The sequence below is a fragment of the Leptopilina heterotoma genome, unplaced genomic scaffold (assembly GCF_015476425.1).
Source record: "Leptopilina heterotoma isolate Lh14 unplaced genomic scaffold, ASM1547642v1 Lhet_114, whole genome shotgun sequence".
NCBI lineage: Eukaryota > Metazoa > Arthropoda > Insecta > Hymenoptera > Figitidae > Leptopilina > Leptopilina heterotoma.
In genome coordinates this window covers 874,921-890,176 of record NW_025110833.1, presented here as the reverse complement: position 1 = coordinate 890,176, position 15,256 = coordinate 874,921, and the positions used below count along the sequence as shown (strand labels likewise).

At 26.8% G+C, this 15,256-nt stretch overlaps 1 protein-coding gene across 1 annotated transcript in view; it reads left to right on the top strand.

Annotated features, from left to right (window-relative positions):
- Positions 1-15,256, top strand: part of LOC122507572 (discoidin domain-containing receptor 2) — a 256,292-nt gene that overhangs the window by 34,651 nt on the left and 206,385 nt on the right. Inside the window, exon 2 of the mRNA XM_043620369.1 lies at positions 3,594-3,624. The gene's annotated coding sequence lies outside the window, so the exon portion shown is untranslated. The remainder of the gene's footprint in view (positions 1-3,593; positions 3,625-15,256) is intronic.

Here is a 15,256-nt window from a genome sequence, read left to right as displayed (position 1 = left end):
GTTATTTTACGGTAAAGTATCCCGCCTCGACTACTCTTTTCACTGAGCGCTTCTATTGCGCCTGACTTGAACAGGAAATACATGGAAATTAGGCTGTGCATCGAGGGAGCTTGGAAGAAACAAGAAAAAGCACCATCGTTCGATATCTGGGGAATATATTCCGAAACACAATAGAAATTCTCATGAGAGATGAATCTTGCGCTTAACAATAAAAAAAAGTATAAAGAAGAAGAAGAAGAAGGAAATCAAACAAATACTCTTATAACAATTTAGTTAATGAAAAAAATTTTTTTTTTAAATTATGGCAATATAAATATATTATACACTCGATTTCCTCCTAGTATTTACGATCCCGGATCCTTTATTTAAATTTTAAATTTATGAAGATTGGAATAATAAATAAATTTTGAAAATTTTCAAATAGAGAAATTAGACTGTCTCGAAAGTTTCGAAATCTAACGATTGAAAATGTTGCTATACTTGGAAATCCCTCTGCTAAACCGAGAGGCTTATAACACGCCACTGGGAGTAAGAACTTATCGTAAATCTGTGTTTACTCTAAAAAGTTTGTTGCCTCATGAAATCGGCTGAGAAAAAACCCTTTTCACCACACAAGCAACAGATAATAAATCTTCATTTTTCAAAGGTATCCTAAAAGTAGTTAATGCCATTGTAGAAGGGCACAAATCATTTTTTTCATTCACATTTGCTTTATGTGCAGATATTTATTTCAAAATATTATTCAAAACACTTTTCAAAATAAACAGTTCACTTTTTAAACCACAAATATTTTTTCAAACAAATATTTACTTAAATAAATATTTTTTCAGATAAATATTTTTTTAAATTTGAAATTTTTACATTCATTCATAAAAAAGCTTCACATGGAACATAATTTTCACATGGAACATAGAACTTAAGTTTCTCTACAATAACGAAATTTCTAACTAAAACAACTAAAACATTTCGCTAATATAGTAAAATTTGTAGCTATTCTGCAAACATTTTTTACCATCTTTCATTGTTCAAAACACTTTTTCGAACAGAAAAAAGAAAAAAAAATTCTTTAACAGAATTTTTTTATGCTACGATTTAAGAAAAAAAAATTTATTTCCTAATATTCACTAAGAAAACAAATTTTTTCCTTATAAGAGGATCGTTTTTGCAATTTTGTGAAAATTCTTTTTCTTTTTTTCTTTGCAGTTTTTGAATTCACGAATGGAATTACTATGGGAAAAGGTTTGACCATGCGAGTTTCTCGTCGCTTTACGGTTTTCAATATGATCCACATCAAACAAACTTATCTTTTTGAGTAATCCCTCTCATCAAGTTCAATCTAATCTCTTTGATGTTACATTAATCTTTATATGCTAATATAAAGTTACAGTGAATTTAAATAGATTACACACAAAATTAATATCAAATAAAGAGGAAATTTTTTTTCTTCTTCTCAAATCATTTTTCAAAAATTATAAAAATATTAATTGCCACAACGCAGGTGTATAGGGCTCGATAATCTCCTTTTGTCCGGTTTTTGATTGATCAATTAAAAATGGAAATGGTATTCGTTCAAATTACGAAAATGGAATTTCAATGCAATTTTGTACAAATATTCAACAGTGATAAATAGTAGATTTAAAACATGTTGAACAGAGAACTGATCCCGAAAAAAATTAGTTACAATCGTTTATGACAAAATGATTTGGAATTAATATATATCAATTTTTAAAAAGCTTGAAAAATTACAGGAAACTTGCTGGAAATGGTAAAATTTGTCATAAAGGAAATATTTGACATCTATATGTACATAAACACTGAAAAAAGTTTATTTTATTAAAATAACCGAATACTTATCTATTATCAAATAAATATTTACTTGAATTAAATAAATTTTTTTTCAGTATATATAGAGATATATTTATATATAGAGTATATTTATATATTGAATATATTTATTATAGAGAATATATTTCTATACATAATATATATTTATATAAAAAAAAATATTTAAAAAAATATATTTATATAAAAATATATTTATATACAGAATATATTTATATATAGAATATATTTCTCGGGATGTGACAATAAGAGAATTGCAGAAACAAATTTCTACAGTCGAGTAAAGTCACGATTCTATAGAAGTGATCGTCCATTGTTCGTTCAACCGTGTACAAATCTGTTTCAATTTGAAATCGGTGTTTGTCGTATTGTCCCTTTTGAAGTGACGAGTCTTCTGTCTTCGATATTTTGAAAAGAAATTTTAGACAAATATAAAAAAAGGGAAAACGAAGAAAAAACATTTCGTTTATCGATTTTTCGTTCCCTTTAATCTATTGAATTGTTTTATTATTCTTTTCCTATTGTTTCCTAGCTCATGATGACAATGATGATGATGATGATGATGATGATGATGATGATGATGATGATGATGATCAGCAAAACTCTTTTTGCTAACTTTTCCCTGATTTCCCTAACCAATTCTACTTTCCCTAACTTTTCCCTAACTTCCCTGACCTGTAGCAACCCTGATTTAAATAGAACTGCGTTACTTCGAATTCCATAACTTCCAAGTCTGTAACAGCGTTTAATATAAGTCTCTAGTCTCTACGTTAATTAGAACTAATTTAGTTATAACTGCGTTAAGTAAAACTCAGTGTAAGTTACAACTTGTTTAAGTAGAACTACAAAAATAATACTTTTAAGCAAACAAATATCCATAAACTCAAGAAATAACAATTTACCATCAACTCCACTCCTTTCGATTACAGCAAACATTATAAACTCTTATCATTAACATTATAACAAAATAAGTATAATGACATTTTCCTAAATCATTACCGTACACTCAAATATCTCCTCAGAATATATACATATATATATACACTCTCGTCTTTTGCGTACCTTGCGTTTAGAATTACAAGATTAACTGAGTCTAGTATGCCTCACTAGCACAAAGCAAGTTTCCACTTCAAAATTAGAGGTTTACGATGTATCTAATGACGTTATTAAAGTCACACTTGCATGAAAGTCGAGCGTTTATGTGGAGAGAGAGAGAGAGAGAGAGAGAGAGAGAGAGAGAGAGAGAGAGAGAGAGAGAGAGAGAGAGAGAGAGAGAGAGAGAGAGAGAGGAACTGAATCCCAAGGCAGTGGTAAATTTCTTGTCAGTAATGGAGGTAAACTAAAATAAACAGGAAGGTTATCGTGTGCATCCTTCCTTCCTTTCTCATTTTATGTTTTGATGCACTCTTTATTTCTGTCCCACTTTGCCTATTGTTCCCAAGATGTAGGTAAACTCAATGAGCATGACTTTGTCGACAACTCTAACGAGAGGAAAATGCAAAGCATCTATTTTATACAACATTTCGAAAAGTTCATGAGGACTTGACATTTGACAAAAGGAATGAAAATCTCAAATATAATACGAGATGGAAAATTTAATTTCATAATTCTGTTGTCAATTCTTTGAAATTTATTTTCATATTCCTCAGGATAATTTTTTTCTCTCCCTAATAAATAATAATGTATTTTTGCAAATAATATTTTAATTGAATTCTCTCCATTATAATCATGTCCTTTCTTTTCTGTTTCAGAAGGCTTAGAAGAGTGTATTTATCTTTATTCGTAAGTAGAAAACATTTTCTTTTTTATATCACTATAATACTTCTTCAGGGTTGCCACCAAAAATTTAATTTTGTTTTTCCCTGACTTTTCCCTGATTTCCAGACAGAATTTTCACTTTTTCCCTGACCCTGAAGAATATTCTGATTCACTACAAAAATCATTAGATACTCAACAAAATTTTCTATTACATTTATTTACAAATTTCTTCAAAAGTAAATTATTTCTAAACATTAATAAATTCTTTTTTAAATAAATATTTAATCATTGTTATTTTTCTATAGGAATTAAGTTTTTAATTTCAAACCTTTTGAAATTCAATAACTTATGAGAATATTATTATAAAACATGAAGAAATCGATAACTCCGAGTCTTCGACTCAGAGTGGTCGATTTCTTCCTGTTTTATAATAAATTTAAGATGAGAAAATAATTAAATTCTTGCAACAAATTTTTTATAGAATTGAATTCACATGAAAAAATTAATTTGTGAAAATAATTGAATTCTCGAGAAAAATATTATTTATGAAAATAATTAATTTCTTGTGAAGAATTTTATACAAATTTTTAAAAATAATTGTATTTCTCAGAATTTTTAAAAACTTTTTGAAAATAATTAAATTCCATCGAGAAATTTTATTAAAAAATTGAAAATAATTGAAATCTGACGAAGAATTAAAAAAAAAATTTTTTTGTTAAATAATTAAATTCCTTTGAAAATGTTTATTTTTGAAAAGAATTGAATTCTTGGGAAGAAGTTTATTAAAATTTCATAAATAATTGATTTGCTTCGAGGAATTTTATTTTTTACGAAAAAAATTGAATTGTTTCGAAGATTTTTACAAACATTTTTGACAAAAAAAATTTCAACTCGGAGTTGTCGATTTCTTCCTGTTTTATAATAAATTTAAGATGAGAAAATAATTAAATTCTTGCAACAAATTTTTTTAAAGAATTGAATTCATATGAAAAAATTTATTTGTGAAAATAATTGAATTATAGAGAAAAATATTATTATTTATGAAAAAAATTAATTTCTTGTAAAGAATTTCATACAAATTTTTTTAAATAATTGAATTTCTCAGAATTTTTAAAAACTTTTTGACAATAATTAAAATCTGACGAAGAATTAAAAAAAAATGTTTTCAATAATTGAATTCCTTTGAAAATGTTTATTTTTGAAAAGAATTGAATTCTTGAGAAGAATTTTATTAAAATTTCTTAAAGAATTTATTTGCTTCGAAGAATTTTATTTTTTACGAAAATAATTGAATTGTTTGGAAGATTTTTACAAACATTTTTGACAATAATTGTATTCCTAGGAAGAATGTTATATTTTACGAAAATAATTGTATTCTACGATCAATTTTATTCTAATTTTTCAAATTTATATAAAGAATTTGATCAAAATTTTTTATAATAATTGAATTGTCGAGAAAAATTTTATTATTTATGAAAATAATTGATTTCTTACGAAGAACTTTATTCTAATGTTTTTAAATAATTGAATTCTTAAGAAGAATTGCATTAAAAATAATTGAATTGTATAGGAAAGTTTTATTAAAATTGCAATTTTATTAACTAATTCTTGTAAAGAATTTTGTCAATATTTTTTTAAATAATAGAATTTTTAAAAGATTTTTATTTAAATTTTTCGAAATAATTGAATTTCTCAGAACTTTTTTTTCAATTCTCTAAATATATTTGAATTCTTTCGAGAAACTTCATTAGAAATTTAAAAATAATTGAATATTTTCAAAGAAATTTATAAAAAATTGGTAAGTAATTGAATTCCTGTGAAACTTTTATTAAATTTTTGTTTAAATAATTGAATTCTTTCGGAAAATTATATTGGAATAGATATTAAAAATAATTGAAATGAGACAATTTTTTGAAAATAATTGAAATTTTGCCTAGAATTTCATTAAATTTTTTGAAAATAATTGAATTTTGGAGATGAATTTTTTTATTTATACAGATAATTGAAATTTTGACGAGGATTTTTAAAAATTTTTGAACATAATTGAATTTATGCAAAGAAGTTTATCACTTTTGAAAATAATTAAATTTCTGGAATAAGTTGTTCTTAAAATTTTAAATTGAAACCTTTGAAGTTCCTATTTATGAAGATTGTAAACGCAACTCTTTTGAAGTGCAATTGTAGTTTTGAAAATTTTAAGTAAAATTATTCATTAAAAAATTTATAAATAATAATTTTATGACAGTTCTTCAAGAATTAAGTTATTTAATATTTAATTAAGTTATTTAAAAAGAAATTATTGTTATAGAAATAGAAAAAATTGAAGATTTTGTGTTATATGATTCTTGTCAATTTCATAGTTTATGAGGCAAACCAAAAAGACCCCAAAATTCAGAATTTTCTTATAAATTCTAAAAATTGAATTTTTTCAGTACTTTTAATAAAAATCCCTGTCTTTTCCCTGATTTCCCAGACCGATTCCAATTTTCCTGACTTTTCCCTGAATTCTCTGATCTGTGGCAACCCTGTTCTTTTCTCTAAAATAAAAAATTTTTCTTTCCCAGTGATAAAAAAGTTGCTTTGAAAAATATTCTAAAAATGCATTCCTAATACCCTTTTTAATAATTTAAGAATGTATTTCCAACTCTAGCAAAGAAATAGAAAAGATCGAGAAGATTGTAAACTTTTAAGTAAACGCAATTTCATTTTTATGACAGGAATTTATTATCAAACTATATTTTGTACACGTGTAAAAGAACAAACGTAAGAAAAGTAACTTTGAAATACTTTTTTGATCCTTTTGATGTACATATCCATCGTGCAAACTTTTTTCCCCAAGACCAGCTGAACACTTTTTATAGACTCTCTAAAAAAGAAGTACTTGAAAGATGTGGTTTACCTCTTCTTTTTCCACCATAACAACACATCCTTTTAACTTAATAGAAATTTTATCATTGATAACGATTCAAGTTACGCATTAAATTTTTTTATACTCTCGCCTTTATCAACCTTACAATTATTAAATTCACGAGAATTGCAGTATAAACAAATTTACATCTTAAATTTCGTATTTAATAAGACTTTAGAGACATAAGACTTTACAAACTTTACAGATTTCACAGATATTTACCGCACTGAAACAAGTTCATAAAATTAAGGATTAAAATTCTTAATCCGAGTTAAGGATGAATTACATGAATTACATGAATTACACTAATTTTTCAAGACAGAGCGAAAATTTTAATTTAAATAAAATTGTATTCAAATTTATTAAATATAGAAGTGGATCATTATCTCCATTCGAGTTCCTCTCTCTTTCTCTCTTTTACCGAATAAGTTCTAAGATTCTTTTCCTTTTACCATTTCGGAGTGCGCGAGTGGTTCGTGGTGCGAATCGTTTGGCAGAACTTTGTGAATCGCGTCCACTTATTCATGTCCAGAACTCGTTGGAAAATCCCTCTGGCAAAGGAGAGGCTGTAGGTTGAGATGAGTCCTGTAGGATGCCGGTAGTAGTTGGAGGTCTTTTGAAAGTTTTATGAAGAGAGTAGAAGAGGATGGGAGACAAGGGGATGGCGCGTTTGTCTCTGGTGATTTCAAGTCCGGAATATCGTGGTGTATATCAAACTGTGTCTACATGCCAGACTTGAAAGGAACATTTCTTGTTGGGATTTAATGAAACTTAATGGAATTAAAAATTTTACATCATGTCAAAAAATTAGAAAGTATTATTGAATTACTGAGAAAGGGCTTTCACTTTCTCAGTAATTCAATAATACTTTTTTTTATCGTTTAACATGTTTAGGAAAATAATTTCAGGGAATTAATTTAAAGGCAAGGGATTTATTTATTTATTTTTAGGTAGAGTAACGCGGGGTTTATTAAAGCAAACGTTAGGTATAATTCTGTGTTAAAATCGTAAAGGATAGAACTTCTTTAAGTAAAATTAGGTAGGTTTATGTCACGTAGAACACTTAACGCAATTCTTGTTAATACAGAACTCTATTGTTATTTAACCAATTTCTAATTTTTACCTTACGCATTAATTAAAGAAGCTATAAACTAAATATTTTTCAGTAACTAATTATTCTTTTCTTTTTATTTAAAAAATTTGTAAAACTTTCAGAAAATAGTTAGTTCTTTCTCTTCTAAATGTGAATTTAGAAAAAAAATTTCCAAGTAGAGCTAAAACAAATGCTTTTAAATTGACAAAATGCCATAGGCGACGTTCATTAGGGACATAAGGGCATTATCAATTTAACGAGCTTTACGATAAAGTCCACCGATTCTTTTCAAACGCGATAAACGCGCGCGTCTATGATCGGCCAAAGAGAATTCCGCGAAGTACTTTCGCGGTGAATTGCTTGGATGATAAACGCATTATCGCACCGAGGCCATAATCTAATGGGCTCCAGATGCAGCGAATAATAGAGGACTAATTATTATAAGAGAAAGAGAGGAAAAAAGGAAGAAAGAGAAAGAAAGAGAGAGAGAAACAGAGATGAAGAGAAAGAAAGAAAGAGAGAGACAGATAAAGAGAGAAAAAGAGGAAGGGTGGAAAGTATGAAAAAAAAATAAAAAAGGGAGGCATTAAAAAAACATATTACTTGGCTTGAGACATAATGCTGCCGGGCATTTTATTCCAGGGGAGCTACAATTACTAAAAGCGAGATATGTCATGCATGAACCGAGTCAGCATAATATGTTATCTTATGAATGAATTTCTTGTACCTGGTGCTAAAAGTCGAAAAAGTTTTTGGAAAAAATTTCTTTTGCGATATTCTTTAACAATTCTTATGAATTGTTTTTGGTAATTAATTAACAAGTTTTGTCTAAAGCAAAGTTTTAGTATTCGTAATATTACTTAACGCAGTTCTATCTACGCAGTTCCATTTTATACTCAGTTCTACTTAACGCAGTTCTAACTTCCTTTGAGTTTCACACAACATACTTCTACTTAACGCAGCTTTCCACTTAACATAGTTTTATCTAACGCAGACTTCGCACTCGATAATTAATTTTAAAAAAGTAACTAAAAAAAAGTAGTAAAAAATTAGCTATCGAAAAATTAAATTTAACGACCAAAAAAAACTCGTTTTAGACACTTCACAAAACTGACAAAAATTCCATTCTATATTTTATATTTTTATTTTCCTGACTTTTTCCTAATTTTTATTCAAAATATTTACTTCTTTCTTATCATGCTAATAAATTGAATTTCTGCAACGAATTTTATTATTTATCAAAGAATTTAAATATTTTTAAAAATAATTTAATTCTTGCGAAGAACTATATAAAAATTTTCAAATAATTAATTTCTTCCGATTAATTTTATGCAAATTCTAATTTAAATAATTGAATTTCTGAGAAATTTTTATTATTCATGAAAAGAATTGAATTCTTACGAAGAGTTTTACAAAATTCTTTTAAATAATTGAATTCTGTTTGGAAATTTTATGAAAATAGTAGATAATTGAAAATCATTGATTGATTCTCGGGAAAAATTTTATAAAAATCTAAAAGAATATTTGAATTGTTTCAAAAAAAATTTAATTCAAATTGTATTTAAAATAATAGATTTCTTTTGAAAAATGTTATTAAAATATTTGAAAATAATTAAATTCCTGGGAAAAACTATAATATTTTTTGTAAATAATTAAATTCTTCCAAAGAATTTTAAAAAAATATTTTTTTAAATAATGGATTTTTTCGAGGAATTAAAATTAAATTTTTAAAAATAAATGCATTTTTGAGCAATTCCCGTAAAATTGTATTAAAAATAACTGAACTCCTGGCATGAATTTTATTGTCAATGAAAATAATTGAATAGTCGCAAAGAATTTTATTAAAATTTTCAAAAATAATTGAATTCCTGAGAAGAATTTTATAAACATTGTTTTAAATAGTTATTTATTTCAAAATATAATAAATATTACGAAAATTTTATTTTAAATATTGAATTCTTGTCAAAAACTTTATTTGTGAAAATAATTGAATTTTTCGATTAATTAATTTAAAATAGTATTAAAAATAATTGAATTTTTGCTTAGAATTTTATCAAGAATGTTTTTAAAAAATTGAATTTTAATGAGAAATGTTATTATATTAGTGAAAGTAATTGGATTATTGTGAAGAATTGTATGGAAATTATGTTAAATAATTAATTTTTTCGAAATATTTTTGAAAATGCTATTCTAAATTAATTGAATTCTTGTGGGAAGTTTATTATTTATGAAAATAATTGAATTTTCGATGAATTTTATCAATTGTTTTTTAAATAATTGAATTCTTTTGCGAAATCTCATGAAAATACTAGATATTAAAAATAATTGAATTTCGAATATTTTTTGAAAATAATTGAATCGTTTTAAAGAATTTGATAATAATTTTTGAAAATATTTTTTTTATTTCTAGTATTAGCGAATTTAAAATAGTGGAAATTTAAAAAAAACAGAATTAGTAGCTTTTAGTGGCTGAAATCTAAAAAAAGTTCCCAAATATAGTAGCATAACGTAAAAAAAAGTAGTAAATAGTAGGTTTTAGTAGATGAGTGCGAAGCCTACTAACTCAATTCTACTTAAACCTTTTGTAACTTACACTGAATTTTATTTAAAATATTTTTTTAACCCAGTTCTACTTAAAAAAGTTCTTTCTAATACAGTTTTTGTTTAATGAAGTTCTATTTAACAAATTTTTTATAATCGTTAAATTTTGTTAATACTTATACCAGTTAAGTTTATACTTAAAAAGTGATATACAAGGCACACAACAACCGAGCGCAAAACCTTAGATTCTCCGATCTTTTTACATTTCACTGTGTATTGGTTCATTGATTATCGAAAGGAATTTAAAACTGAAAATTGAAAATACACTGTTTTCTTTAAATGAAGAAATTTTCTTCATTGATAATACTATGGAGTTTGCTATTTTTTCTAGAGTGGCACATTTTTCTCTTTCCACCTGTTTCGGTAAGAAAATGTTCTTTTGCAACCCTCGCGCTCTTCCTTCGGGCGCAGCTTAATTGTTATAAATTGCTCCCTTTGGCTCGTGAAATGATTTACCACCAAGTTCCGCATAAATTGCAACAAAGATTTTCTCTAAAAGAGTAATTTACGAGTTCTGCCCCCCTTCCATATAGAAGAAATTTATATGCTTGATGAGCATGGTGTTTCTCTAGCTGTGAAACTCTCTCTCTCTTTCGAATACTTTTCTACATTTTCAAAGGAGAATTTTTACGAATATGATTAAAATTGCAAATCTATTTTTAATTTGGACTATTTATCATTTCACAAGTGTTTTAGTAAAAGAATGTTACTTTAGAGAAATTAGAAAAGATTTTAAAAAATGTTCAACTAGATTGTAGGTAAAATTACTGATTTTTCAAAACGATTCCCTCTAGTGGACACACACTCTCTCTCGCCCTATTATTGAGGTAGATAATCTTTGAATGACCCAGATACCCAATGGAAAATCCCGTGAGGGTGAAAATAGTCCATATTATCAACTGATATCTTCGATAATTCTAGGATTATCCCTGGAGGAACATTTTGTGAAAATTCCTAATTTACAAAGTTAGCTGAATAACATCTTGAATTATTATTATATAAAAGGATTGTCATGGTGAAATTTACAAAACATTTGGAGTGTGAATATGTCTTTGAGTAGGGGACTAATCTCTTTATTCCAATATATAGGGTTTCGTGTATACAATTCAGGATAATAATTTATTCTGAGGTCTTGTCCCAATATGTTTTCTCCCATAAAAGGATCTTTACAGGGTTGGTGAGGTTAATCTAGAAGAGATAGGGACTTCATACTATCGTAACGTCCCTTGAAGGGTGAAACTAAGACCTTTCTACCTTTCGGTCCATGAAACTCGAAACCTGAAAATCTCCCTTACGTTTTTATTTTTACACACTTGGGGTTGTTTGCTTTTATCAGATCGGTTAAATAGGGCTACATCTGAGGCAATTTTAATTTCCTCAGTTTTAAGTAACGAAGTTCTAATTAACGCAATTTTCATTTATGCAGATGTCTGCCTATAACAGTTTTAATTTGTACCCGAACATTTAATTAATTTCATAAAATAATAAAAAAATTTTAGAAATTCAATTATTTACAAATTTTCTATAAATTTCTTCGAAATATAATTCAACTATTTTTATACTAATATTATTTTTGCAAGGATTCAATTATTTTTCTAAATAATAAAATTCTTTTCAGGAATTTAATTATTTTCATAAATAGTACTTACTCATCGCAGAATTTCAATTATTTTTAATTTAAAAATTAAAAATAAATTTCATTTAAAAACAAATGAATTTGATAATTCTCAGAAAACTTATTTAAAAACTATTAAAAATAATGGATTTATAGAAAAATTTCAGTAAACACTAAAAAAATTTAATTTTGGAGAAGTTTCAAATTATTGCAGAAATTCAATTGTTTTCAAGAAGAATAAACTCCGTCGCGGAAATTAAATTATGTTCAAAAACAATAATCTTCTTTATAGGAAATTCAATTATTTTCATAAATAATAAAACTTAATGCAGAATTTCAATTATTTTTAATTTTAATATTAAAAATGAATTTCAGTTAAAACAAATGAATTTTAAATTTCTCAAAAAACTTTTTAAAAATGATTAAAAATAATGAATTTATAGAAAAATTTTAGTTATCACTAAAAAAAAATTTAATTTTGGAAAAGTTACAAGTTATTGTAACTTTGTTAAGTAGAGCTTAACGTAAGTTAATTAAAACTGCGTTAAGTAATTCTACGTCAATTGCGAATTAGAATTAGAAAAATTGCGTCAATTAGAATTACGTTAAGTAAAAATTGCGTTAAGTAGAACAACCTTAAGAAGAACTGCGTTAGATAGAATAGAACTGCATTAAGCGGAACTCAGATAAAATTTTTCGTTAACTACTTGTGTTAGATGAATGTCTTCGTTAAATAACACCACCTTAGTTAAATCTACATCACTCGAAAAAAAAGTTCAAATAAAAAAACAAATTTCCAAATTTTCCTCAAAAATTTCTTTTCACATTTTCAATGGAGATAATTAAGAAAAGTTTAATCTCGTGAAATAGCAACAAAACTTTTATTTTAGCTCAGCAAGGAATCGGAAGTACGCCCGTAGTTTTTGCAAGCAAAGGCAATTTAATTGTGGCCAAGGGTTGAACGCAAGAGGCTAATGGAAACGTAAATTGCCATAGTGACTCATTTGCATTGAGTGCAAAACATGAAACGGCTGGAAGAAAGTGGTTGCGCCCTGCGCTCTGAGGAAAAGGATGCATTTCAGAATGAATTATACATTTACAATCTACTATACTGTTTCTTTCTTTTTTTTACCCCCCCCCCCCCATCTTTTTTTATTTTCACTGACACACATTCTCTATTATTCTCATAAAAATAAATTCACATCAATATATACTATCACAAAAAAAATATGTTCCATAAAAAGTAAAAATTTAAAAATGAAATTTTGCCACAGAGTTGAATATATACGTAGTTCACTATACTTTTATTTATACAGTAGAAAACTTTTAATTTCGCCATTCCAATTATGGAAGTTTTAATCAAGTCGTTTCAATTCCAAATGCCAAGCGACTATTTTCTTTTTGTTGGAAAAGAAGTTATTTAAGAATATATTCGTTTTCTTTTTTTTTTTTTTTTGCTGATTGAGAAGGTGGGAGTTTTTTTAAAATGAAGGCAAATATATAAGAATTTGATGTTATGGATGACGGAATTGAAATTTGTGGTATGAATATATTTCCTGTTGAATAGAAAAGGATCATTTGCCGCATAGTTACCACTCGGTACAAAGCTTCTCATTGTTCTCTCACCCGAAAGAGAGTCGATTTTGAGTGTCTTCGTTCTTCGCCATCCTAACGCTCGCTTCGACTATCATTATAGTCGACTTTATTCTTGACGACATTCTTCTCTTTTGTGACGTTCTTCTTTAGAATTGGCAAATCATTCGAAAACAAATGTGTCAAGTAGAAGAAAAAATACCGATCTGGTCAGATTTTAATCAAGAATATTCTTAATTAAAAACCAAGGTCGAAAGTATTATTTTTTTGATAATTCTTATATTCAATTAAAATACTATTATAGATTATAATTGTAAATTGTAATATTACATAAGATTTTTATATTCAAAAATACTTCTACACACTTTTGAAAAAATAGAACTCGAGAAGAATTATAATTAAAATTGTCATAGGGTTTTTTAATTTAAATTTTTCTTTTACATTCTTTTTTCTAAAAAAAAAAAACGAACCGTATTCGCATTTTCAGCTTACCAGTTCTACACAGCTCATTTTTCCATTAGCAGTATGGTAACGATAAAACCGAAAAGATTTATCGTGACCGACATTCGTTCCTCATCAGTTCACGCAACATTTAGCAAAATTCTACTTTTTGGTCTCCGACGATGAACCCGAATATTGTCCCTTTTCCATTCAATTTTTTTTAAACCCAAAACTACGAGCCACGGAATATAAGGTGGAAAATTGGGAGACAAACTGCAAATTTCCCTCGTACTAACTTCTACCTAAAAAAAAGTATCATTCACACGAAATGGAGTAATATCTGAAAATTTAACCAAACCATAGACACAAAGATAAAGAAAATTAGAATTTTTAAAAAAATAAGTCTACCTCCTTTTTAAAAAGCAGTTTTACAGCTGTATGATCGATTCTTCTTTATTAACCGTCTTGGTGAATGGACTTTGAAAATAAAAGAAAATGCCGCAGTGACTCGAAACCGAACGAAGATTTATAGCTTCGTCGAGAGCGGCGATTGGTTGGAAGCGTTCCTTGCTCGGTTCACCGAAGAATTACGTGATCCGGAAGCGCGATGTATCGTAATATCGCCATCGCGCGGACCTCAGTTAACTACTAATGAAAGCTCCCGCGAAGTAATTACTTTATTGATACGGACGAGCGTGGCACAATTTTTCTTAATTTCAAACGACAAGCCTCTGTATTTTCCCAAGGGAAATTTCAATTAAAAATTGAGAAAAAAAAGATCTTCCCGGTGATCGGTATCGATGATCTAATGCAGATTGGAAAATTAGAGATATGTTTTAAATGTATATCTCAGGTGATATGGGATTTGATATTTTCTTTTACTGTGTGAGACTGTGTTAGGAACTTCCATAAGTAAAGCCAAAAAAGTTCTATAGAATTTCACTAGAATCATTCTATATGAATTCTATTATTCTACTAAATTTTAGTAATTTTTAATTAGAAAGAATTTAAATTCGTGAAATAATATTTTTCAACTTTATATTATTGTGTAATTAAATTTTACATTTGACTTCTATGACAAATTTTAGGCAAAAATTGTTTATATCATTTAAATATATATAATTCATTTAACTTCGTGACAGGGCTCGAACCAGTTTAAGATTTTAAGGACCAAAAATGAAAAATTACGGACCAATTACTGACAAAAATATAACCAGTCCGAGTCAAATTAGAGAACATCTTACTTAAAAGTATAAATTAAATTTGATAAAATCATTATTTTATATTATAAGAATATTGTACTTCTTCAAAATTATTTTCATCATTTCAATTCAACTATTATTTTAAAGAATTTTTTACTAACATTTTTCTTTAAATCAATTAATTTTCGAAAAAGTTCTTCGAC